General features: G+C 46.4%; 1 protein-coding gene across 1 annotated transcript in view; it reads right to left on the reverse strand.

Moving 5' to 3' along the window:
* The window catches only part of LOC100481966, a 26,993-nt gene that overhangs the window by 12,569 nt on the left and 2,793 nt on the right, over positions 1 to 11,631 (reverse strand). The gene's annotated exons all lie outside the window — the stretch shown is intronic.

An 11,631-nucleotide genomic window follows, 5' to 3' on the forward strand; every position in this document is an offset into this window, starting at 1 on the left:
ACTCCACCATCAGCTCCAGGGAGATCCAGACAGCCGTGCGCCTGCTGCTGCCCGGGGAGATCGGCAAGCACGCCGTGTCCGAGCCACCAAGACCATCATCAGGGACACCTTTCGCCAGTGAGCTGCCTCCGGACCGCCTGACCACCTCCCCCCACACCAAAGGCTCTTTTCAGAGCCACCTCACTGGGCACAAAAAGACCTGTAACTCTCCAGAGTGCCACCTACTCTAGCGTTTGGACCTGTGCTATTGTGCCAGTCCTTAAAACACTTCTACCGTTTACGAAACATTACCAAATATATCAACCCTACTTTATTGTATGGCTTCAGTGCAGTTTGTTCTGAGCAAAATCATCGATTTACTTTAACCACATTGCATTCATTTGCTTGCCTAACGTGCCATTTCTGTCAGTTATTGGACCTGTGCCATTCTGCCGATCTTTAGCTCACTTGTACCATGAACGAAACATTATCAAACGTCACGACTCAACTTTAACATATGTCTGCAGTGCCATTTGTTCCAAGGAAAATTGGAATTTTCCTTCACCATATTGATTTTCATGGCTTTCCCAAATGGTCATTTCTGTTAATTATTTCTCAAAGTCAGCCTTATGGGGCTATATTCGTAATGGTATTTACCTTTCCACTGTCATTCTCTCACTAGTGCATGGTGGGATTTTCCAGAAGTTCATTATGTCTGATAGGGTAACAGATAAAAGCAGAAGTAGATGTAAGAATACATCTGAGTTCTTTAGGTCAGATGTTAAGGAGATTTTCAGATATCTGAACCAATGTCAATCTCCTCTCTAGTTTTTTTAGAAAACATGTTTTTCACACGCATTTGTAATTTATATCAGCATGATGTCATGGGCTTTTAAAAATTATTTTAACATAAATTGACTAAAATTTCTGTTCTAATATTTTGTTGCAGTAAACATTGGCAGATATAACCGGCACAAAAGTTCTTTGGCTTCCTATTAATTTTTAGAGGTGTAAAGTTGTCCTGAGACCAGAAATGGTTCTAGAGATTTACCCATTCTGGTGCAATCAGGTCAACTGAAAATAGCCTCTTTTCGCTGGTCAAGTTTTCCAAAAAGAATTCAATGCCTAATATCCATCAAAACTTCCAAATCATATTGCTGACTTAAATGTACGTTATAGAATCCTCAGTTCACTTTGGCTCCTTGGACTAGTGCAAAATTGAGGGAATCAGTGAGTAAGCCTAGTTTATCTGGAGACTTGTATTGAATTAAATGTCACAAGTACAGCCAACCAAAAAAAAAGCGGGGGTGGGGAGGGAGAGGGGCTTTCAAATCATAATGCTGACAGAAAGCTTTCTTTTCACCTTCCTGACTCAAATAGGAGTGTCAGTAGCATTTCATCAGCACACATGATATTGGGCTTTCCCTTGAGGTTTATGTGTTCACAATAACATCTTTGGTTTTCTAAGGGTTTTAGGTAACATAATGGATCTAAAACATTCGCACGTGCTGTTTTAGCAGCTATTGTTTTTCTTTTATCTTTTGGCTTATTCACATAAATCATATTATAGATTTTCCAATAGTAAATCCTGCTAGCATTCTTCGAAGTAAATCCCTTCCTCCTGGATGGCTTTTTCTCGACATTATTTGGGTCCTTTCCTGTGCTTATTCCTGTGTGCGGTCAGCAACAGACTAGAGCTCGGACTTCTCATGACTTCTGCACCCCTTGCCACTTGCTTTTCTCAACTGCCCCCAAAGTCTTACTGTGTCCTGGGGGCTTCCATTTCCCAGAAGCAGCCCGGACCCAAGGCTTAGTTGGGTTCCCTCTGCAGCAAGAACATGGACTGTGATAGAAGGCAAACCAGGGGCTAGTGGAGTGGACTTGACCCCTTAATTAGTCTTTCCTTCACCTGTTTATGTCTGGGTGTCCATGTTCTTCATATGTGAGGCACAGCTGTGCTTGAGGGAGCCAGTTGTGCTCAACCCTGCCTGCCCCCAACCAGGGCAAGTTCTGCCTTCCAGGCATTCCCCTACCTCTGTTCCTTGACCGCTCTGGCCCCAAGAAGCTGGATTGTACTCGGAATCCCCTGAAAGTCACATTCCTAGTTTGTTTATTCCTTATTTCCTCCTCGAAGAGAGGCTGGCTACTCCTCCCAGAGGGTCAGACCCTCCCCTTACCCAGCAGGTCATTCATTGTCTAGCACGTGTGTCAGGGTGGCAAAGGGACCTGACGTGTGAGGCTTCTTTGTCTCTTCATAGGTAGGGCGACCGTATCGTTTCTTGTCCAATTAATGCAGATGGTTTTGAGAGTAAAAGGGGTGCTATGCATAATTGTGCTGGGACAGCAGGCAAAATCAGGACATGAGGACACCCTTCTAGGGAAAAGGTCTGCGGATAGGGTAAGGACATCTCTTGGGGCTCAGGGATTTGCAGAGCACAGAGGGTAGTAGGACAATGAGAGTGCATCACCTTTTTCATAATTTGTTCTCTTCGAAGTTCTGGTGCCTCTGATTTCTGGGGACAAGTAGTGTTACTGGGCTGCATTAACAGGGAAAGGAGACACAGCATGGCCAGTGCATCCGTTTGGATCCTATAACTGCTGTGAGCTAGTGGGACGAGGCTCTACAGCAAGAGTGATGAAGGGCACAGGTTTTGGAGTCAGATTAGACCTGGGTTCAAACCCCAGCTGTGCCTCTTACTAGCTGTGGTGTCTTGGGTAAGTGACTTGACCTCTTTGAACCTCAGTTTCCTCCTCTGGACAGCAGGGTCCATGAGATTGTCGTGAGGATTCAGTGAGGTAAGGCAGACAGAGTGCTCAGTGAATGGTGGCTATACCTATTCTCAGTCCTGAGATTCATGCCCTCGGGCAGTTGGAGGGGTGGGGGTGAGATCTGATGCCAGACAGCTGTATGCACTTGCCCTCCTGGCTACCTTGGCCCCATCTGTTTGCTTAAGGCTGGCGGTGAGATAAGGGAGGGTGACTTTTCCTTCCCGAGCCTCTGTTAGTAAAGTTGCAGAGATAACGCTGCCCTGAGTTGTGACGGGAAGTTGCTAGGGAGCAACTGGAGAGTGCCTTGTTACCTTGCTAGCTTTGGGCATTGCTGACTCGGGCTTTTGTTGGCAAGCTCTTCCTCCTCACTCCCACTCACCCTCTCCCTGTCCAAGTCCCATTCACCTAGCAAGTCTTGGCTCAGATCCTGCCTCCTCTCTGAAGATGACCTGACCACGCCAGCCTACAGTGACTTCTCCCTCCCTGAGCCTCAGTACCTCCAACTGTAAAACGGGTGCATTCTTTGTGATGCCCCTGCGGAAGGGCCACGTTTAGGGCTGAATGAGGGAATAGATGTAGCATGCCAGGTGCAGTGTCTGGTACAGGCCTATGGTGACTTCCCTGCCTCTTTCGCTTCTTGCTCGCTGAGCCCCCCGCAATGTGTGCATCCTGGTCTGGATCAGATGCGGCCTTCTACTGGTAGTCATTTGGGAGTATGCCTGTGCTAGCTCTCTGTTCAATTGTAATGTCACAGAAGTTAGGGGGCCACACCTTCTCCTTTCTCACCTACCAGTATCCAGCACTACACCAATCACCGTAATAACCATTTTTTAAAAATTGAGCTCTATGAGATTCTACATGGCAGGCGCTCTTCTGTGTATGTTATACATACACACGTCCAGTCTTCACCCTTTGCCCCCATATTTTCCTTACAGGCCAGGCAGGCGTAATTCCTTCTGTTGAGAAGAGTGAGGCCCAGAGAGGTTGGGTTATATCTAACGAGTGGCCTAGCCAGGAATCAAATCCAGTTTTGACTCCTATGCTAGATTAAGTCTCCCTTGAATGCCTGCAAATGGGTGGATGGCAGGATGGACAGAAGTAGAGACCAGAATAGGAGAGCCTGCACCTTTACTTTTACTTAGTAGAGGGAGGCCTGCTTGAGAAAAGCCTGCAGGTGGTAAAGATACAGGATTCGGAGGGTCCCCAAGCCTCGGGAAGGTCCCTCTTGGCCAGGAAAAAAAGAGGTGGGGGGAAGTGATGGGTCAAGCTAAACCACAGGGAATTCCACGGTGGCTCCAAGGTCCCAAAAATGAGCAGCGGAGGAGGTGAATAAGCACGTGTCGAATGAGCCTCCTTGGAAGAGGCTTATCAACCCAGAAAGGGATGAACTCCCTTGGAGTCAAGGCTGAGCATTTCACTCCAGTGGAATACCAATCATGGGATCTATGATTAGGTGTGGAGATAAGCTCTGCTGCACTCTGGCCTCAGGCGTGATGATGGGGAAAGCAGAAGGGATTGGCCATTTAATTCAGCAGACCTCAAATCCAGTAGGACTCCAGACTGACCTGGGAACCCGTGGCCATGACCTCACACAGCAGGCTAGAAGGCTGGTAATCTGAGGCTAAAGCACAATCCGAGGTCTGAGCCTCCAGACCCGGGCCTGAGCACTTCTGGGTCATGGGACTGTGCTCAGCCAGGCTTCACCTAGATCCAGTAGAACTAGGCCTCCTACAGGTGAGTGCTTCGGGGGTCCACGAGCTGTGTCTCTGGTCCCGTCGGATCTTCCAGAGGCCTCACTCGGGTCAGAGGGAAAAGCCCTTCTCTGGCTGAGCTCCAAGGTTTCCTGCTCTCCCCCTGCCCTGGCTCCCAGGGATTAGGATTCAGGAAGCCTCAGCGAGGGAGCCCAGGACACCCAGGCTCTCCCCCGGCCTCAACTGGCCTGCCAAGCAGCATCCACCGACACTACCTGCTTCTATTCACAGGACTCCCCACCCCACCCCACCCCCACCCCATTCAGGGAAGCAACAAGAAGCAAGAAGCAAGAAGCTAGGCTGGGTAGTTAGGTGGAACAGAGGTCTAATCCCGGCTCACCTGCTTCCTGAACTGGGTGACGCAGGGCAATTGCCTCAACTTTCTAGTCCTGGGTTGATTCTTTGTCCATCGGGGATACAGACAGTACTTAGCTCATGGGGCTTTAGAGATCCATGAGGGGTGTTATCGTGCCCGCCACCACCAACTTCCCAGAAGGGAGGAAAATCCACTGTCAGAAATGCAATAAAACTGTCAAATCTGTGGGAAGTCATCTATCTAATCTGTATAACTCAACTTGGAATACTATTTTTTTGTCGTTCTCTGCAACAGGATAAAAATTCCCCTTTTTCCCTTAAGATCGGGGGGCGGGGGGAAGGGAAAGCCGGGAATCGCCACTTTCAAGTACTTTTTAGTTCTCCAACCACAATATTTTAGCCATGCTATGCTCAGGAAGGGTCAGGAAATCTCGTGTTAGGGTTTATAGCACAGCCTGCATTCATCTATTCATTTATGCAACAAACATTTGCTGAGTACCTACTACATCAGGCTGAGAGTCCAGAGGGGGGAGGCAGATACTTTGGTCAGATACTTATAATACATGAAATGCTATGACAGAGGCGCGCTCAGGTTATTTCGGGAGCCCAGAGGAAGGGCATTGAAACCAGCCCAGGGGCTAGTCAGGAACTCTTTCTGGAAGAGGTAACGTGTAAGTTATGTGGGTTTTGCAGTGTTTTCCATGTTCCACGTCACATTTTGGTTGTTGTTTGTTTTGAGTCCTGTTTTCAGAATGAGGAGGCAAGAGGAAAAGGAGACGTCTCAAGCGGTGGAAGCAGCAGGAGCTGATTCCGCAGCAGAAGCAGCTTGGGAGCTGGGGGACTAGGGTGACCAACTGTCCCAGCCTGCCAGGTGCCTTTGAAGGGCTTCCTAGGATGCAGGAAGGACTTTCAGGTTGCATACCAGGTCAGTCCCGTGTTGCCTGTGACTGAGGGGCTCCCATGATGCGGGACTGTCCCTGCTGAGCTCAGAAAAGCCCTCGGCAAACCGGGAGGAGTTAGTCAGCCTTGCGGGAACTGCAAGTAGTTCAGCATCTCTGGAACTTCAAATGCAAGGCAGGAAGTGGTGGCAGATGAGACTGGGGAGAAAGGCAGGGGCCAGATCACGAAGGGCTTGGTGGGCCGTATTAGGGAACCGGAGCTAGGACCTTGTCCTCTAGGCAGCAGGGAAACTTGCAGGGTTTTAAGCAGGGAAGTGACAGGCTGTCAGGTTTGTGTTTTCGTTAGATCACTTTGGCAGTGGTATAGAAGCTAGATTCGAAAGGGCCCCGAGTGGAACCGGGAGGTGGTTGCCTTAATCCAGGTGACAGCGATGAAGGCCTGGTAGGAAGCAGTAGGGATGGAGTGGGGAGGAGAGATTCGGGGACTGCCTGAGGAATGACACTGGTAGCATAGTGTGACTAACTGGACATGGGGAGAGAGGGACAGCAGAGTTGACGGTGATCACTCCAATTTAGAAAAAGACTTACACACATTTTGGATAAACGAAAATAAAGAAAGAAAAATATAACCAAACATCCATCTACCCACCACCCAGCTTAAGCAATAAAACATGACAGACACCGTTGAACCCGCATGTACCCCTCCCCTGTACCCCTCCTTGACCCTCCCAGAAGTAACCCCTCTATTAAATGGATGTTTCTCATTTCCATGAATTTCATTGTTTTTTTTATAATTTTTATTCTGTTATATTAGTTCATTTCCATGAATTTCTACCACAGAGATATTAATCGCTAAACAGCATACACTGTTAGCATTGTTCTGCATGTTTCCATGTTTCCATAAATTATATCATGATGAAGGTATCTTTCTGTAGCATGCTGTTTTCTCTCACTGCTGTGTGTGAGATACAGCCATGATACCGATAGCCCTGGTTCACTTATTTTCACTGCTGAATAGCATTCCATTGTATGAATATGTGTCTCATCCTTTTTACTGTTGATGACCGTTAGATGGTTTCTAAATTTGGGGTTCCAAAATACAATGCTGCTGAGAACACTCTCATCCATGTCTCCCTGTGCGCAGGTCTCTAGATTGGGTGCCTAGGAGTGGAAGTGCTGCAGTCAGCAGTCTGCGCGGCTCCGGCACACTGATCAACGTGGTCCAAAGGAGTCAGGCCACCTTGCACTCCAACTAGCGATGCATGTGATGCCCCCACTGCTGTAGCTCCTCACCAGCATTTGGGGTGATCAGTTTTTTTCTTCCTTGTGGTTCCAGTGCTGTGAAATGGTACCTCATCGTGGTTTCAGTAGGCAATTCTCAGGCTGCTTATAAAACAATGCCCTTCCTGTGTAATTTTTTTTGGTACAGGTATGCCTACTCTTTTGTAAAATGCCTGGTCCAGGCTTCCTAACGTTAATAAGCCCTCGAGGCCATAGAATCCCCTCTAAGTGGCCCTTCCCCTCCACCATTATTGGAACTGTTTCGCAGAGTCACTGTTCGCTTTTATGTACCCATGTTTTCTGTACCTAGGTTTTCATTGCTCTGCAGCTTTACTACGACGCATCCAGGTGTGTGTCCTGAATCTAGGGAACCGCGGCTCTCCTCCCTTCTGGAAAATTACCAGCTATTTCCTCTTTGAATATTGTTCTTCTGCCATTTGACCAGTATCTCCTTCACAAACTCCCACGAGATGCAGTTTTTATATTTTTGGTCCATGCCTTCTGTCTCTTCACCTTTCCTTTACCTCTCCTTCCTCTTTATCTCTCTGGGAGACAGTCTCCGTAATTTCTTTTCTCTCCCTTCCCATATGCTAATTCTCTATTCTGGTGGGTCTAATTGGTTCTTTCAAAATTACATGAACCTTTTCTTCCAGTGGTTCTATTTTCCGCTTTCAGAAATTTCACTTGACCCTTTGTGAGATTTGGTTGTTTCTTCCCTGGGATTGTTGATATCCTCCCCTCTACTTAAACACGTTAAACACTTTCTAAATAGTTTGCACCTGGCAATAAGTCTTTGGAGGTGTACATGGTTCCTTTTTTTAAATTATGAGCGTGTTAGGGAGGGCTTTATCAGTAGGAACCTTCTTAAAGCCTCCGTTAAGGGTGGCCTCCTCCAGAAAGGATTTGACTTGCATTTGCCCCACATCTGGGATTCTGTCAGAATTCATTGAGCCATAACGATAGTGTTTGTCAGAACTCCAAAGGCACATGTGGGCGGGATTGTGACTTCAGATTCTCAAAGGAGCCTTCCCACACCTCAGCCAGACCCAAGGCCGAGAGATGCAAGTTTCCTTGTCGTCTCCCCTGCCCCTGTGGTAAAACAAAAACAAAAACAAAACAAAACAAAACAAAAACAAGACAGTTTTTCACTGAGGGCCTTATTTAACAACCATCAGGGATTGATACAGAAGTCTCGGTTGTCTATTAATCTCTGGCTCTTTTCCAGCTCATCCAAGTATTTACATGATATTTATAATAATTTTTCTCAAATATCTGTGTGTGTTTGGAACAGGAGTTTTTCACTAATCTATTCCAAATAGCGTCCAAATAAAAAGCGTCAGTGACCCTTAAGCGTGTAAATCAGACCAGGCCCACTCAGTAGTAGTCAGATGATGCCTAAGCTACTCTGCAAGGTTTGAGACTACTTGCACTCCCATCCTGTTGCCTTGGTGGGGCTGGTTAGACAGATGGCTCAGCTGGGCCTCTGTGCCACTCCAGAGAGTCTCAGAGCCTCTCCTTATTGTATTTCCAGCAGGATAGGCAAACTTCCTATATGGCAGATCAGAGCTTTCAAGAAGCAAGGCAGAAGACACCTTTCCTCTTAAAGGTTAGATCTGTAATTCACATAGCATCACTTCCACCAGCTTTCATTAGCCAAAACAATCACATGCGTGCCCAGAGTCAAGAGCGGGCGGGGGGGGGGCGGGAGGGGTGGAGAGAGGACCTCTCAGTGTGAAGGGTCGAGGACCGAGCAGCCTTTCCGAACGTGACACACAGTGTCATGCAACACACATTCTTTGAGATGCTACTGGGTGCCACACACTGGGTATGCCCACACAACAACGTCTTTGGTTCCCTGGTCCAGAGTGGTAAACTCTCGAATTGTTTTCCACCTCTCTCTTGCCCCTAGTAGAGTGACCTGGCACATGTAGCAGAGCCCTCCAATCCAAGGCAGAGCCTTCGCCTCCCTTAGCATTCCCCTAAATCCCTCTGACACTTCAGTTGTCATCCATCCCTCTCCACATGCCTACAAAAGTACATATCCAGAGAGTCATAAATAGGGCAGGTTTGAGGCCACGGACAGACTTTGGGGAGAGGAGGCGGGAAGCACGCGCAGCCCCATACATAAGCCATCCCAACCTTTTAGAGTTTGCTCGTGGCAAACGCTTGCTTACAAATCTCAATTTGAACCAATTACACAGTGGAGATCAGGGTAGGTGAAGTAATCGATGCCGCATTTCATTTTATATTTATGTATTTCCTGTCAAGCAGGTTAATCCGGAGAAGAATGGTTTCTGTGAGCCTCTGATAGGCTCAAACATTCAAAGGCTTTTAACACATCTGGTGGACCAGCAACCGGAGTGAGAGTCAAAAGATCAGCCAGGGTCCTGGTGTCAGATGTAGGCCAGTTGCTATGTGATCATCTTGGGTAAGGCCATTCACTTTTCTGGGAAGACCCTACTTGGGAAATAACTCTGAATTCCTAGAAGGGATAGAATTCACTAAGCCAGTCCAGTTATCTAAATGAGCACGATAACGATGCCTACTATTCATTCCTAAAACAAAAATTCCCAGTTGTATATGACAAAATACCTGGTCAAGCATCAAGTCCACGCATAGTCCTATGGTCCCTGCCTAACTATGACCCCCAAGGGCTGCTCGCCATTACTTCTTGTAGTAAGATCTTGGAAGCAGAGGTAGTTAAATTATGGACAGGTTTCAGGATTATCATGTCCAGAAGAATCATGGGTTACAACAGAAGCTGTGAGGGACAAGACTGACCATGTCACAACCCTCAGGTGGTCGCTAGACAGCATGGCAAGGGCTGAACTGATGACCATCTGGAGAAGAGTCCTAGTGCTCTCTTGTCCCACGAATGTCCTCCTCATGGATCGACCAAAACCCACCTGTGATCCTGGATTTCTTTTTAAAGTACCTCATAATAAGAAGAAAAGAGGACGTGGCCACTTTTTCAAGCTTTCTCCTCCCTTCCCAACACTCACTCTGCTCTTATCCAGGAGTGACAGACCATGATCAAAGAGGAGGGGGGCTATGATGGGTCCAGGATCAGGACCAACCCCATTTTATTGGCCCAGGTCTGGTTAACTGGGTTTTCATCCTGCCAAGTCAATGTGCTGCATTTTGTATTCAGGGTCACGCACTTGAGGTAAAAGAAAAAAAAAAATTACTTCAACTTCAGACAGCTTGAAGAAAAACATGGGGAGGTGCAAATCACCTTATGTCTCTTAATTCATTGCCACTGTTTTCTTAATCTGATGGAGAAGACAGGAGACATGTCTGCCCTAGTCTTGGGAACATGGCTTTAAATCACTATAATTACAAGCAAACAAACGATACTAATTAAAAAAAAGCTAGTAACGGGCAAAGAAACACACCAATTTACTCTTCAATCTCCAAGGATGAACACCAGGTAGTCGATTATGGGCTCATTTTGGGGTCCACCTACTCCAAGTGTAGGTCAATGGCTGCAGGTAAGGGGCTGCAAGTTCTTCATTAGCTCAGAGGAGAGTGAGACTTGGCTGCTCTCAGTGGAAGCTGTCATCATTCTAATGATGCATAACAGCAGGTCATGAAAATGTACCTTTCAGAAACAAAGGATAATAGCCTGGAAAAGAAAAGAATCACAGAAATATGAACTAGTTATAACAGTAACTCCAGTTTCTAGGGAGATCGAAGCAGGTATTGTTGTTTCCTATCATTTTGATTTAGCTACTTCTGTTCTGTGTTTGCATCCTCAGTCATGTGCTTAGAGGAATTCCTTAATAGGTGACATGTTGACAAAAGTGTGCTTGGGGTATGTTTGTTCTATTAATACCATTTCCCCCATTTTCACGCTTGTAATTTGTCAGGTACAGCAGTACAGTCCGTTCTCTTAGTTGGCCTTTTCAGTAAAACGCATCATTAGATTATAATTGCTCATTTAGACCCTTTGGTCCCCATTCAGCCACGGAGCCAACAATCAGATGTACGCACTCCTCCTTCTGGGCTTCAACAACCAACTCCGCTTTTCTTCTTCCCCTCCTAGATTTCAGGCATCTCAGTCATACTCACACTCCAAGTCTTCATCCCATGGCCCAGTTACGATCCATTGTTTAAGCTGTTTCACCAACGATCCTATTTGCTTTCTGAATTTACAAATGCAAAGCACAGCAAAAGATATCCTAATGGATTCGCTTTCCTAAAATGACTTCTCACATATTACAATACCTGTGAGACCATTACACAAGGATAACTCTGGTGGGAAAAATGTGTATATGATACAGAGAAACACTGGCATTTCGAAGCAGAATTAATTAGCATGATAGAAATTAAGAGATCAAGAGAAATGTATTTTGTTCTAACTGCTCCAGAGTTCTTAGTCTGAAAAGGTGCATAGGCCTGAAAAGAGCCTTTGGTCTCCAAAATTTTTGTTTCAGACCTGTGAGATTATCTCAAGGCACCACCTAAAAGGATTTACTTACAGTGGATTTCATGGTAGATTGTCTCAGTTTCCTAAGGCAGCATACTCTTTTTATTTTTTATTCATTTTTTTTAAATTTAAATGATTTTTTTTTATGTTAGTCACCATACAGTACATCCCCGGATTCCGATGTAAAGTTCGATGCTCCATTAGTTGC

The sequence above is a fragment of the Ailuropoda melanoleuca genome, chromosome X, assembly GCF_002007445.2.
Source record: "Ailuropoda melanoleuca isolate Jingjing chromosome X, ASM200744v2, whole genome shotgun sequence".
NCBI lineage: Eukaryota > Metazoa > Chordata > Mammalia > Carnivora > Ursidae > Ailuropoda > Ailuropoda melanoleuca.